General features: G+C 47.2%; 1 protein-coding gene across 6 annotated transcripts in view; it reads right to left on the reverse strand.

The window, feature by feature from the left end:
• Nucleotides 1–14345, reverse strand: part of PATJ (PATJ crumbs cell polarity complex component) — a 422746-nt gene that overhangs the window by 15532 nt on the left and 392869 nt on the right. The window lies entirely within an intron of this gene.

Consider the following 14345-nt stretch of genomic DNA (forward strand, 5'->3'; position numbering starts at 1 on the left):
CCTCCCAAAGTGTTGGGATTACAGGCGTGGGCCACCGTGCCCGGCCTAATTTTTATATTTTCAGTAGAGGCGGGGTTTCACCATGTTGGCCAGGCTGGTCTCGAACTCCTGACCTTAGGTGATCCACCCACCTTGGCCTCCCAAAGTGCTGGGATTACAGGCGTGAGCCACCAAGCCCAGCCCTGGCTAATTTTTTTGTATTTGTAGAGAGGGAGTTTTTGCCATGTTGCTCAGGCTGGTCTCCAACATCTGAGCTCAAGTGATCCGCCCGTCTCGATATCCCAAAGTGTTGGGATTATAGGCATGTGCTCCTGTGCCCGGCCTTAAACTATTTTCTTCATTTCTTCATTTGGCTTCCATGACACCACAATTCACTAGTTTATTTTCCACCACTTCTGGCCATTCCTTCTATTATTTAAACCTCTAACTGAGGGCCACAGGGCTTAGTCCTTGAGCTTCTTATCTTTTCCATTAAACATATTATCCCATCCCATTGTCTCCCATTCCATCCCATCCCATATCCCATCCCATCCATCTCATGAATGTAAATGCCATCTAAGTGATGATAATCCCTGAATCTGTACCTCTAGCTCCAATGCTTACCTAACACCAGATCCATATATCCAGTCACCCACTGGATGTCACAACTGGATATATGGATCCAGTTGTCACTGGGTCCATAGACATCTATGGGACGTCTCCAGGAATCTCAAAGCTAACATGTCTAAAATGGAGGCTTTGCTCCCTGCAACCTTTGCTCCTGGAGCCTTCTTCATCTTGGGCAACTGCAGCTTGATTTTTCCAGTTTCAAGGATGGTGTCATCCTTGGCTCATCTGTCTATCACAACCCACATTCCATCCTCATGAAATTCTATTGGTTTTTCTTTTTTTTAAATTTATTTATTTTTATTTTTATTTTTTTGAGATGGAGTTTCACTCTTGTTGCCCAGGCTGGAGTGCAATGGCGTGATCTTGGCTCACCGCAACCTCCGCCTCCCGGGTTCAAGCGAGTCTCCTGCCTCAGCCTCCGGAGTAGCTGGGATTACAGGCACCCGCCACCACGCCTGGCTAATTTTTTTGTATTTTAGTAGAGACGGGGTTTCTCCATGTTGGTCAGACTGGTCTCGAACTTCTGACCTGAGGTGATCTACCTGCCTCGGCCTCCCAGAGTGCAGGGATTACAGGCGTGAGCCACCGCAGCCAGTAAAATTCTATTCGTTTTTCTATGAAATTATTTCTAGCCTTCTCACTGGTCTTCTCGCTTCAGCCCCTCCATCCATAGCGGCTAGGATGTTTCTGTTACAATGGAGCAGATTATTCCAATCTTTTGCTTAAAACTGTCCAAAGGAAACTCGACTCTCTTGGACCATCACTGAAGTCCTTCCTGTAACCTCTAGGGTCATCTGCAGTGATGTGTCCTGTGACATCTCTGCCTCTCCCCTAACATTCTCCTTGGCATTCTCTCTGCCCCATTGTGCCGGCCTCCTCACTGTTTCTCTCACATGCCAGACGCATCCCCACCTCAGCACTTTAACCGCTGTGCCTTCTGCCTGGCACGTTCTGTATTTGGCATCTGTGTGGTTGGCTTCTTCACTACTCTGAGGCCTTTGAGCCACCTTCCCTGGCCACTCTAAATAACCTTTCCACACCAACATCCCAGCCCCATGTTTCATGTTCCCCTTCCCCGCTTCCTGGTTCCTTCTAAATATTTATTTCTTTCATTTATTTATTTGTTTATTTATTTTTGAGACAGAGTCTCACTCTGTCGCCCAGGCTGGAGTGCAGTGGCACGATTTCGGCTCACTGCAGCCTCTGCCTCCTGGGTTCAAGCAATTCTCGTGCCTTAGTGTCCCAAGTAGCTAGGATTACAGGCGCATGCCACCATGCCTGGCTAATTTTTTTGTATTTTTAGTAGAGACAGGGTTTCACCATGTTGTCCAGGCTGGTCTCAAACTCCTGACCTCAAGTGATCTGCCCGCCTTGGCCTCCCAAAGTGCTGAGTTACAGGCATGAGCCACTGCACCTGGCCTTTTCTTTATTTTTTGAGACAGGGACTTGCTCTGTCACCCAGGCTGGAGTGCAGTGGTATGATCTCAGCTCACTGCAGCCTTGATCTCCTGGGCTCAAGAGATCCCCTCACCTCACCCTCCAAGTAGCTGGGACTACCGGCATGCACCACCATGCCCAGCTAACTTTTTATTTTTTGTAGCGACAGTGTCTCACTGTGTTGCTCAGGCTGGTCTTAAACTCCTGGGCTCAAGTAATCCTCCCACCTTGGCTCCAAAAGTAAGGAGGATTACAGGCGTGAGCCACCCTACCTGGCCTGTTTCCTTCTTACCACCATCACTATCTAATGAACTGCATACATCTTACCTTGTTTATCTTATTTATTGTCTATCACTTCATATTAGAATGTAAGGGCAGGAAGTTTGTCTGCTTTGTTCACTCCTGTATTCCCCATCACACAGAAGAGTGCCTAGCACATAGCAGGTGCTCAGTAAATAACTGGTGAATGAAAGAATGGATGAATATCTCTGACTCCCTGAGATTTGCCTCTTAGATAGTCCTAAACAAAGGTATAGTAGAATAGGCTGTGCACGGTGGCTCGCACCTGTAATCCTAGCACTTTTGGAAGCCGAGGTGGGTGGATCACTTGAGCTCAGGAGTTCAAGACCAGCCTGGGTAACATGGCAAAACTCTGTCTCTACTAAAAGTACAAAAGAAATTAGCCGGTGTGGTGGCACAGGCCTGGAGTCCCAGCTACTTGGGAGGCAGAGGTTGCAATGAGCAGAGATCGTATCACTGCACTCCAGAGTAAAACTGTCTCAAAAATAAGATAAAAATAAGAAACCCACAAACAAACAAAAACAAAGGTATAGTAGAATAATGGCACTTTGTATTCTGCTAATAATATATATATATATTTTTGCAAATAACATTCTAGAGCATATAGAAGAAATATAGTATAGCTCTGGGAGTCCACAACAGGACTCAGGATGGAGTTCCAGAGTTCAGTTTCAGCCTCTTATCAATGCCGTATGTGAGTTTCAGCTTCCTCATCTATTAAATGGGAATCATAAAAGTCTGTTTTGCCTCCTTATCCTGGAGTTGTCTTCCACCTCAACTAGTTACCAGAGATACTTTCTCAAGAGCTCCTTGGTTACCTCTGCCTCTAGGTTATAATTCTCACTGCACAAATACAGAGGGAACTTTGTCTGCCAGCAATGCAAAGCTCGACTTGATTGCAATTTCAGAAAAGGCCAACAGAGGGCACAGCTGCCTAAAATGCTAAATTAAGCTTCATCTGTTAAGTAGAGCAGAAAAAGAAAGAAAATAGGCCTGCCCCAGAACACATTTTGGGTGAAGCATCCTATTCTGGGGAAAACACTGCTATGTCCAAGTTACAGAATCTTCTGGAAATACCACTGTATGAAGAATGAGAACACATTTTGGGTGAAGCATCCTATTCTGGGGAAAACACTGCTATGTCCAAGTTATAGAATCTTCTGGAAATACCACTGCATGAAGAATGACGGAATGAATTGGGAAATATTTAGGACGAAAGATTAAAGGAGGAAATGATAGATTTCTCCCTGCCCCGAAAAGTCTCTCCTCTTAGCACCAGCTTTCTGCTCTCTTCCACAGCAAGTGTACTGGAAGGTTAACTTGTCCATGAACTCTTTTATCCTCCCTACTCTTGAAGTCCACCATCTTTATAAACCTACCCCACTCCAGCTTCCATCCCCATCTCCCACCCAAACTTCCATGACCCACACTCTTCTGGCTTTCCTTCTGCAGGGGCCTGTTTCTCCATCTCTTTGCTCTTCTTCCATTCATCTCTCATGGTGCAGTCCTGGGCCCATTATCCACTTGCACACTCAGGCTCAAGTGACAGCATGTACATTCCCACAGCTTTACATTCCAACGTGCTCACAATCCCAGCTTAGGCCAGCGTGGTGGCTCACGCCTGTAATCCCAGCACTTTGGGAGGCAGAGTGGGCTGGATCACCTGAGGTAAAGAGTTCAAGACCAGCCTGGCCAACATGGTGAAATCTGGTCTCTACTAAATATACAAAAATTAGCTGGGCGTGGTGGTGGGCATCTGTAATCCCAGCTACTCGGGAGGCTGAGGCAGGAGAATCGCCTGAACCCAGGAGGCAGAGGTTGCAGTGAGCCGAGATCAAGCCATGGCACTTCAGCCTGGGTGACAGAGGGAGACTCTGTCTCAAAAAAAAAAAAAAATTCCCAGCTTAGTCTGTGGTATCCAATTGCCAACTTGACATCTGCATTTTAATATCTCAAAGATGTATCAAAATTAACACAATATTCAAACTTTTGATCTAACAATTCATCTCCTTCAATTCACTTTTCTTCTAGTTTTCCTCATTTTAGTAAATTGCACCTCCAGATGCCAAGTTAGAAATATACTGGGTGAAACAGTGAAAATACTGGTGTGCTGGCTGGTGCCTGTCTAACTGGAAAGGATGCTAGGATGCCAGCCATATAGCTGATCACTCTCTGAATATCTGATCCCTCCACTCCTGCTTGCTGTATGTAATCCATCAAGTCCCCTGGATTCTACCTCCAAAATCCTTCTCAAAACTGTTTACTTTCCATCTACAGGTGACCATCCTAATTCAGTTCATCATCAAGTGCCTGTTAGCTGGAATCCCCATTCACCTTTGTCTCACCTCATTCCCACACGTTAGCCAGTTACCTTTTCAAATATAAAACGGGTATCGGCACTCCCCTGCTTAAAACCTTGTAGTGTTTTCCCTTTGGACTTGGAATAAAATTCAGACTCTAATTATGCATATAAAGTTCCCTCCATAGCCTACTCCTCTAATCCTGTCTCTCTCTCGACTCCACCCCACATTCCACAGTTCCCTCTGCAGGCGGGGAATTCCCCCCATCCCCCAAACCAGCGTGCCTGGCATCAGCTTAAATGTCACTTCCCTTCTACAAGCCTGCTTTGACCATCCGTGTTTAATTTCTCCTGTTTTCCTCTCCATAGCACTCTCCAAGTATTTCTCACAAATTATGGTGATTAGCATCTATGTGCATGTTGACTGTATTTCCCACCCAATCACAGGATCCATGAGGATCAGGACTGCTTCTCCTCAGCACAATGCTAATGTGTCTAGCACAAAACAATTGCTTAATAATTGGGGAGTGAATGAGCGAATCTAAAACTGTCATAAGGAATAGGGATTATGGGACTCAATTTTCTGTGGTTGCTTTTTGGGACTTAATTTTCTGAGTTTCCACAGAGCAGGGTGAGACTGATGGAGGTTACAAGGAGATAGGTGTTGGGTTCTTAAAGGAGAAAAAAAAAAGTAACAAGGCAGTTATGGAATGGAATGGCACAGTTTGCTAGGACATGAGCACCTCAGTGGAGCAAGCATTCAGATAGAGGCTTGAAATTAATCAATTCAGGATGTAGTGGAGGGGAGTCCTATGCTTTGTGGGAAGTTACACGGGTACTGTTGTCAGCTGACCATGAAACAGACTGTCCATATGGGGCTGAGGAAGAAAGTCACTAAAATAGTGTTTTTTTTTAAGGTATCGTCAAATGCCAAGATGTGACGGCAGCCTGCTCCTTCCTTTACTCGCTCATTTATTCAACATAATACAGCATCACCATGGCTGAATATAAAATGAGCACTTACTTTATGCTTATTTTTATTTATTTGTTTATTTAATTATTTATTTTTGAGACAGAGGCTTGCTCTGTTGCCCAGGCTGCAGTGCAATGGCACAATCTCGGCTCACTGCAACCTCTGCCTCCCATGGTCAAGCAATTCTCTTGCCTCCGCCTCCCAAGTAGCTGGTATTACAGGTGTGTATCACCACGCCCAGATAATTTTTTGTATTTTTAGTAGAGATGGGGTTTCACCATGTTGGCCAGTCTGTTCTCAAACTCGACCTCAGGTGATCAACCTGCCTTGGCCTCCCAAAGTGCTGGCCTCCCAAAATACGGGCGTGAGTCACCGTATTTGTTTATTTTTGAGACAGAGTCTCACTCTGTTGCCCAGGCTGGAGTGCAGTGGCACAATCTTACCTCACTGTAACCTCCACCTCCCAGGTTCAAGCAATTCTTGTGCCTCAGCCTCCCGAGTAGCTGGGATTACGGGTGCATGCCACCATGCCTGGCTAATTTTTGTATTTTTAGTACAGATGGGGTTTTACCATGTTGCCCAGGCTGGTCTTGAACTCCTGGCCTCAAGTGATCTGGCCATCTCGGCCTCCCAAAGTGCTGGGATTACAGGCATGAGCCAACGCGCCCGGCTATGCTCATTTTACATTCAGCCGTGGTGGTGCTGCATTACGTATGTCTTTAAGCATCCTTCTGAGTCCCTGCTATTATTTCCATATTACAGATGAGGAACCTGAAGCAGGGAGGTTAAGTCACACAGGTAGTAAGGGGTAAAGCCAGGATTTAAATCCAAATCTAGAATCTTGTACTCCTAACTGTGGTGTGAGGCAAATCACCTTGTGTGAGGCAACAGAGTTTATAGGCCATATTTGGAGCATGGGAAGGGGAGGGGCAGAGGGACAGTGGGACAAGAAGATGCAAATAGAGCAGACCATCATGATGGCATGTGCTTGGCACCAGGAGGTACTTCACTCTCCGGGGTACTTCACTCTCCAGGGTACTGCAAGGAGACAGCCTGAGGGGTGGGAGGCATAACACACCCACCACCTCACCCCCACTTCCTAGAAACCTTCCTAGCTTTCTAGGAAGAAAGCTGTCTAGCTTTTATTTTATTTTTAGAGACGAGGTCTTGCTCTCTCACCCAGGGTGGAGTGCAGTGGTGCGATCAGAGCTCACTGCAGCCTTGAACTCCTGGACTCAAGTGATCCTCCCACTTCAGCCTTCTCAGTAGCTGGGAATACAGGCGTGAACCACCGAGACCAGCTCATTGCCTTTTAGAAAGAGATTATCCTTTCCAGAGTCCATGAAATCCACCATACAAATGGTAAAACCAAAGTCATAGTTTTATTTGGGTAAAAATCAATTTTTTTTTTTTGAGGTGGTGTCTCGCTCTGTTGCCCAGGCTGGAGTGCAGTGACATGACCTCGGCTCACTGCAACCTCTGCCTCCCAGGTTCAAGTGATTCTCGTGCCTCAGCCTCCCCAGTAGCTAGGATTATAGGCACCTGCCACCACACACAGCTAATTTTTGTATTTTTAGTAGAGACGGGGTTTCACCATGTTGGCCAGGCCGGTCTCAAACTCCTGACCTCAAGTAATCCACCTGCCTGGGCCTCCCAAAGTGCTGGGATTACTGGCGTGAGCCACCACGCTCGGCCAAAAATCAATTTTTAAAAAGTCTAGCTGCAAAGTATAAAAACACTTCTGTAGCATCGTCTTATGGAAAAACTCACATCCCTCTAAAACCTGAAATCATTTTGTTCACTCCTCCACCCCGAAACGAAAAAAACCGATAATACTGAACCTTAGAGACCCACCCAGGACACTTGGGGGGTGTCCAGGCTTCTGCCTATTTTGTAGAAGTGGAATCCAAGGGGCTGAATGAGAAACGTGATGGACTTTCACTGACAGCTTGGTCTTTTGCAGGAAGACAAGGAGAGCACAAATATGTCACCTTAAGAATGACTTTAGGCTGGGCAAGGTGGCTCATGCCTGTAATCCTAACACTTTGGGAGGCCCAGGCAGGCGGATCACATGAGCCCAGGAGTTCGAGACCACCCTGAGCAACATGGTGAGACCCTGACTCTACAAAAAATACAAAAATTAGCTGGGCGTGGTGGTTCATGACTGTAGCCCCAGCTATTTGGGAGGCTGAGGTGGGATGATCACCCGAGCCCGGGAGAGTGAGGCTACAGCACGCCATGATCGTGCCACTGGATTCCAGCCTGGGCAACAGAGTGAGACCCTGTCTCAAAAAAAAAGAAAAAAAAAAAAGAATGACTTTAGACTTTACAGCTCTAAGAAATCCCCATCAAGCCCTTCTGTCTTAAGAGGTGATTGGCAAGTAACTTGATAGGCAGCAGAGTTAAACCTTCCTGGGGCTTTGACTTGTGAAAGGGGATAATCTGATCTCCAAAGGGTGTGTTCAGCTTTGAGTTCATGTAAGTTCAACTCTGAGATATGGTCTGTGAGCTGGCTCAGCCCCGCCACTGAAGAGCTCTTCCACCATCACCATCAGGGACTGACTGAACAACACGGAGGTAAGGCTGGGAGATGTTTGTGTGCTTTGGGGAAGGCAAAGAGTCTAATGAGAAGTTTGCTCTTTTTTTTTTTTTTTTTTTTTTTGAGATGGAGTCTCGCTGTGTCGCCCAGGCTGGAGTGCCGTGGCGCAATCTCGGCTCACTGCAATCTCTGCCTCCCGGATTCAGGCAATTCTCTGCCTCAGCCACCCAAGTAGCTGGGACTACAGGCGCCCGCCACCACGCCCGGCTATTTTTTGTATTTTTGGTAGAGACGGGGTTTCACCATCTTGGCCAGGCTGGTCTTAAACTCCTAACCTCAGGTGATCCGCCTGCCTCGGCCTCTCAAACTGCTGGGATTACAGGTGTGAGCCACCGTGCCCGGCCAGTTTGCTCTTTTTTAAAAGTAAATCTTACACTCCTGGCTGTAAACTTCTGCGAAAGGTTCTGAGAATAGAGATGGGGGCAGAGGAAACCCAGTGGGAGCAAAGGTTCCCTGCCCTCCAGAGAGCTTGCAGCCAATGTCATCTAGTGTGGGAGGCAGATATGAATACATGCAGGTCAGAGTGGATAGAGGAGAGGGGAAGGAAAGGGATTCCTTCTGGGGAAGGCACAGGGACTCTGAGGTCCTTACCCGGACAATAGGCATTAAAGTATCTGTAACTTGAATGTGCTTCAGAGCTGTAGTGTTTGGAGTCCTTTCACCTGGGTGGGGCCAGCTCCAATCCTAAGATCTGCAGCTGTGGTCTTGCATTTTGCATTACTCAGATCAGCAAACTTTTCTCTCATGTCCCGCTAGACCCAGAGGCCTGGAAATGTGGCTGGTGCCCTGGCCCTCCAACATGGGGGAGGTGGGTTAAATTTATGCTTGCAGGTCCTTTAAACTTATGCTCCTTCTTGGCTGGGTGCAGTGGCTCACACCTGTAATCCCAGCACTTTGGGAGGCTGAGGCGGGTGGATCACCTGAGGTCAGGAGTTTGTGACGAGCCTGGCCAACATGGTGAAACCCCTTCCTACTAAAAATACAAAAATTAGCTGGGCATGGTGGCACACACCTGTAATCCCAGTTACTAGGGAGGCTGAGGCAGGAGAATCACTTGAACCCAGGAGGCGGAGGTTGCAGTGAATTGAGATTGTGCCACTGCATTCCAACCTGGGTGACAGAGTGAGACTCTGTCTCAAACAAACAAACAAACAAACAAACAGAAAACTTATGCTCCTTCTTGTTAGGCACAGTACTGCTGTAGACATCTTGAGTGGTTGTTTAAGGGCAGGTAACTAGATCTGGAATTGCTGGTGATGGGTATTGCATCACCATTAAAGTTAGCAGAACTTCCTAAGTCGCCAAATGGTTGTGTTTACTTAAAGTCTCACTAGGCATTTAATGAACTACTTGGTTTCCCCTCATCCTCCCCAACACTTATGATCAAATATTTAGTAATTGCCGACCTGAGGTGGAGGAGACCCCTGGTCTGAAGGAAGAGAACGAACTCTCCCAACCCAAAGAGGGGGAGGCCACAGACCTGAAGAAAGAGGTGGAGAAAATCTCCTCATCCGAGGAAGAGGAGACTGTGAACCTGAAGGAAGAGGTGGAGAAAATCCCCCCACCTGAGGAGGAGACTATGGACCTGAAGGAAGAGAAGGAGGAGATCCCCCCACCTGAGGTGAGGGAGGCCACTGGCCTGAAGAAAAAGCAGGAAGAAATCCTCCCACCAGAGGACGGGGAGGCTGCAGCCTTGTCCTCTGCGCCTAAGGAACAGTTAGAGACGTTTGCATCTGTGGAAGAACAGACAAGCCTGCTTCCCTCTCAATCTGTGTTCCCCCCACAAACTGCTATCCCCCCTCATTCTGTGTTCCCCCCTCCAGAGGTATTTCCCCCTCCGGCCTCTGTCCCCCCTCACTCTGTGTTCCCCCCTCCAGAGGCATTTCCCCCTCAGGCCTCTGTCCCCCCTCACTCTGTGTTTCCCCCTCCGGAGGCATTTCCCCCTCAGGCCTCTGTCCCCCCTCACTCTGTGTTCCCCCCTCCGGAGGCATTTCCCCCTCAGGCCTCTGTCCCCCCTCACTCTGTGTTCCCCCCTCTGGAGGCATTTCCCCCTCAGGCCTCTGTCCCCCCTCACTCTGTGTTCCCCCCCCCAGAGGCATTTCCCCCTCAGACTGCTGTGCCCCCTCACTCTGTGTTCCCCCCTCCAGAGGCATTTCCCCCTCAGACTGCTGTGCCCCCTCACTCTGTGTTCCCCCCTCCAGAGGCATTTCCCCCTCAGACTGCTGTGCCCCCTCACTCTGTGTTCCCCGCTCCAGAGGCATTTCCCCCTCAGGCTGCTGTGCCCCCTCACTCTGTGTTCCCCCCTCCAGAGGCATTTACCCCTCAGGCTGCTGTTCCCCCTCATTCTATGTTCCCCCCTCCGACGGCACTCACTTATTCCATGTTTCCTTCTGCCAATGGGTTTCCCCCTCACTGTTTCTCCAACAGGGTTCTCCCTCTGATGTGAATTTCCTTAATTTGTGCCACCTTCCCCACTGTTTTCCTTTAAGAAGATATTTATTTTCATGTACTCTCTTGTGCTTTGCCTCCATGTTGCATTTAATAACTTAGGGTAAAAGGAACATTAAACTTAATTAGAACTATATGTTCTACAGTGAAATATTGTGTATTTATTAAGCTTTCTAAATGAGTAATAAAGTAGAGGTCTTTACTGCATGGACCTAGGTTGAGTTTCTTTAAAAACATGTTTAGGTATTATGTTTTGGAGAATTGAGAAGTCAAAATAATTTCCAGATAAGAAAGATATTACAATGCATAAAAGCTTGAGCTCCTTGCTTAGAACTTTCCTAAAGGTTCCTGCAAAAGAAGAAGATTAGCCCTTAGACTTATTAGGACCCAAGCCTTTCAGTACCAAATCTGAAATTTAGCACTGGCTGGGTGTGGTGGCTCATGCCTGTAATCCCAGCACTTTGGGAGGCTGAGGTTGGAGGATTGCTTGAGCCTGGCAGATCAAGGCTGCTGTGAGCCATGATTGTGCCACTGCACTCCAGCCTGGGGGACAGAGTGAGACCCTGTCTCAAAAAAACAACACACCACACACACACACAGACACACACACACACACACACACACAAAACATAAAAATCCTCAGCACTTACATGCAGCTGGACCCTCAATCTATGGGTGCACACATGTTGAAAACAAACAGGAAGGCTGTAAAGTTAAGGTGATCCCTGAGAAAGCTGGCATCTTAAGATGGGGACACATTACAGAAAAACACACACACACACAGACACACACAAGAAAAGCCCATGCCTGGCCTTTGGTGTAACTTACTGAAATAGAAAGCACAGCTGCTTAATGTTTTTGTCTAGAATCTAGTGAGCCTGATTTTAGTGACACCAGAATATATTGATTTTTATGTGTCTGTTAAAAATTTAATGATCGGGCTGGGCGTGGTGGCTCACACCTGTAATCCCAGCACTTTGGGAGGCTGAGATGGGCGGATCGCTTGAGGTCAGGAGTTCAAAACCAGCCTGACCAACATGGAGAAACCCTGTCTCTACAAAAAACACAAAATTAGCCGGGCGTGGCGGTGTGAGCCTGTAATCCCAGCTCAGCTACTCAGGAGGCTGAGGCAGGAGAATTGCTTAAACCCAGGAGGCAGAGGTTGCAGTGAGCTGAGATTGCACCATTGCATTCCAGTCTGGGTAACAAGAGTGAAACTCTGTCTCAAAAAAAAAAAAAAACAAAACAAAAAACTAATGGTCTGAAGTGTGAAGCACTTGGAGTAAAATTCGAAAAGGGCAAACTGACTTCCAGCCACATTGCCACCTAGTGGCACACACCTCAAATGCCACCTGGAAAACCACTCCACTTCCAGGATTTTATAAAGGAATTTTAGTATCCTCTAACTTCAAGCCTATGTTATTACAATGAAAGTAATAAGATACCTCTTAGTATTTATCATTTGCAACATCCTGTATTTATTAGACACTTTACATCACACTTCATTTAATCCTCAGAGCAACCTTTTTAAGAAAGGAGCTCCACAGTCCCTGTTTCAGAGGAATAGAAGGTGAGACTTTAGTAAAAGGATTCAAACTCACGACTTTCTGACACTACAGCCTACCTCTCCTACCTAACTTGGGCTAGGTCTTCATTTCAGCTTTCAAACCTTAGGTCTTTGTCCTTTTCCTGCAGTTTATCACTGTCTTCATGGCATTAATTTGGCTTTTTTTTTTTTTTTTTTGAGATGGAGTCTCGCTCTGTCACCCAGGATGGAGTGCAGTAGCGCGATCTCAGCTCATTGCAACCTCTGCCTCCCGAGTTCAAGCAATTCTCCTGCCTCAGCCTCCTGAGTAGCTGGGATTACAGGCATGTGCTACCATGCCTGGCTTATTTTTGTATTTTTAGTAGAGGGGGTTTCACCACGTTGGCCAGGCTGGTCTTGAACTCCTGACCTGAAGCGATCCCCCGACCTCGGCCTCCCAAAGTGCTGGGATTACAGGCGTGAGCCACCACACCTGGCCTAAGCATTAGTTGGCTTTTTATTTGCAAACCCTGTAGACTACTTTTCTTACCCCTGGCTGCATATTAGAATCACCTGAGAAATTTTAAAATCATCTGATGTCCATGCCATATCCCAGAAAAATTAAACCTGAACTTCTGGGGTGGGGCCCAGGAACAGGTATTAAAATCAGTGATTTTATTATGCAACTAAGGTAAAGACCTAATAGCAGATCATTCCTTTAATGATACATAGGCCATGACGTGCCTGCTCTGCACCCTCAATGACACACCTTTTCCATTTCCAACCCTGGGTAAGCCATCCATCTTCCTCCCCTCCTGGAATTTTTCTGGACTACATTGATAACCGTGCTGATTTGTTCCCTATTAGTTCATGTCCTTCAGCTTGATTGGAATGGCTCAGCAACTCCATGTGAGCAGCACTGAGGAGGTATCTGCTCTGGGCGAGGCCTGCGCCTGAGGCACAGACACAGATTTCTCCAGCTTTGGAGAACCATGGTCTGGAAGGACATCAACACCCAGGCACTCCCTATTCTTGGATGGAGACTTTCTAAACAAAGGATTTTCCAAAATTTATAAAGAAAAGAGGCCGGGCGTGGTGGCTCACACCAGTAATCCCAGCACTTTGGGAGGCTGAGGCGGGCGGATCACCTAGGGTCAGGAGTTTGAGACCAGGCTGACCAACATGGTGAAACCCGTCTCTACTAAAAATACAAAATTAGCTGGGCGTGGTGGCACATGCCTGTAATCCCAGCTACTCGGGAGGCTGAGGCAGGAGAATCGCTTGAACCTGGGAGATGGAAGTTGCAGCAAGCCAAGATCACGCCATTGTGCTCTATCTAGCCTGTGCAACAAGAGCAAAACTCAGTCTCAAAAAGTAAAAAGAAAAAAAAAAAAAAAGAAGAGAGGGCTGGGTGCGATGGCTCACGCCTGTAATCCCAGCACTTTGGGAGGCTGAGGTGGGACAGTCTCTTGAGTGCAGGCCAATAATGAGACCTTGTCTCTCTCTAAAAAAAAAAAAAAAAAAAAAAGAGGAGAGTAGGGTGAGAAGGGTGTTTCAGATGAAGAGAATAACGTGGGGAGACCTTTATTCATCCCTAAATAACGCTCTACTCCACTGGGTCTCAGGCATGGGATCTGAATTAGCAGCATCACCAATACCTAGGAGCTTGTTAGAAGAAATGCAAAATTGGCTGGGCACGGTGGCTCACACCTGTAATCTCAGCACTTTGGGAGGCCAAGGCAGGCGGATCACCTGAGGTCAGGAGTTCGAGACCAGCCTGGCCAACGTGGTGAAACCCTGTCTCTACTAAAATACAAAAATTAGCCGGGCATAGTGGTGGGTGCCTGTGGTCCCAGCTACTGGGGAGGCTGATGCAGGAGAATTGCTTGAACCCAGGAGGTGGAGGCTCAGTGGAGCCGAGATTGTGCCACTGCACTCCAGCCTGGGCTTCAGAGCGCAACTCTGTCTTAAAAAAAAAAAAAGCAAATTCTTGAATCCCACGCCACTCCTGCAAAATCAGAAAGGCTGGGGGAGCCCTCCAGTTGTTTCCGGAGCGTGTTAAAGTTTGAGAAGCACCGTTCTACTCAAATCTGTTTAGCTGCTTTTCAAACAGAGCTATATTCTTGGTTCTTTTCTATTCTTTTTTCTCGAGACG

This window comes from Pan paniscus, chromosome 1, assembly GCF_029289425.2.
Source record: "Pan paniscus chromosome 1, NHGRI_mPanPan1-v2.0_pri, whole genome shotgun sequence".
NCBI lineage: Eukaryota > Metazoa > Chordata > Mammalia > Primates > Hominidae > Pan > Pan paniscus.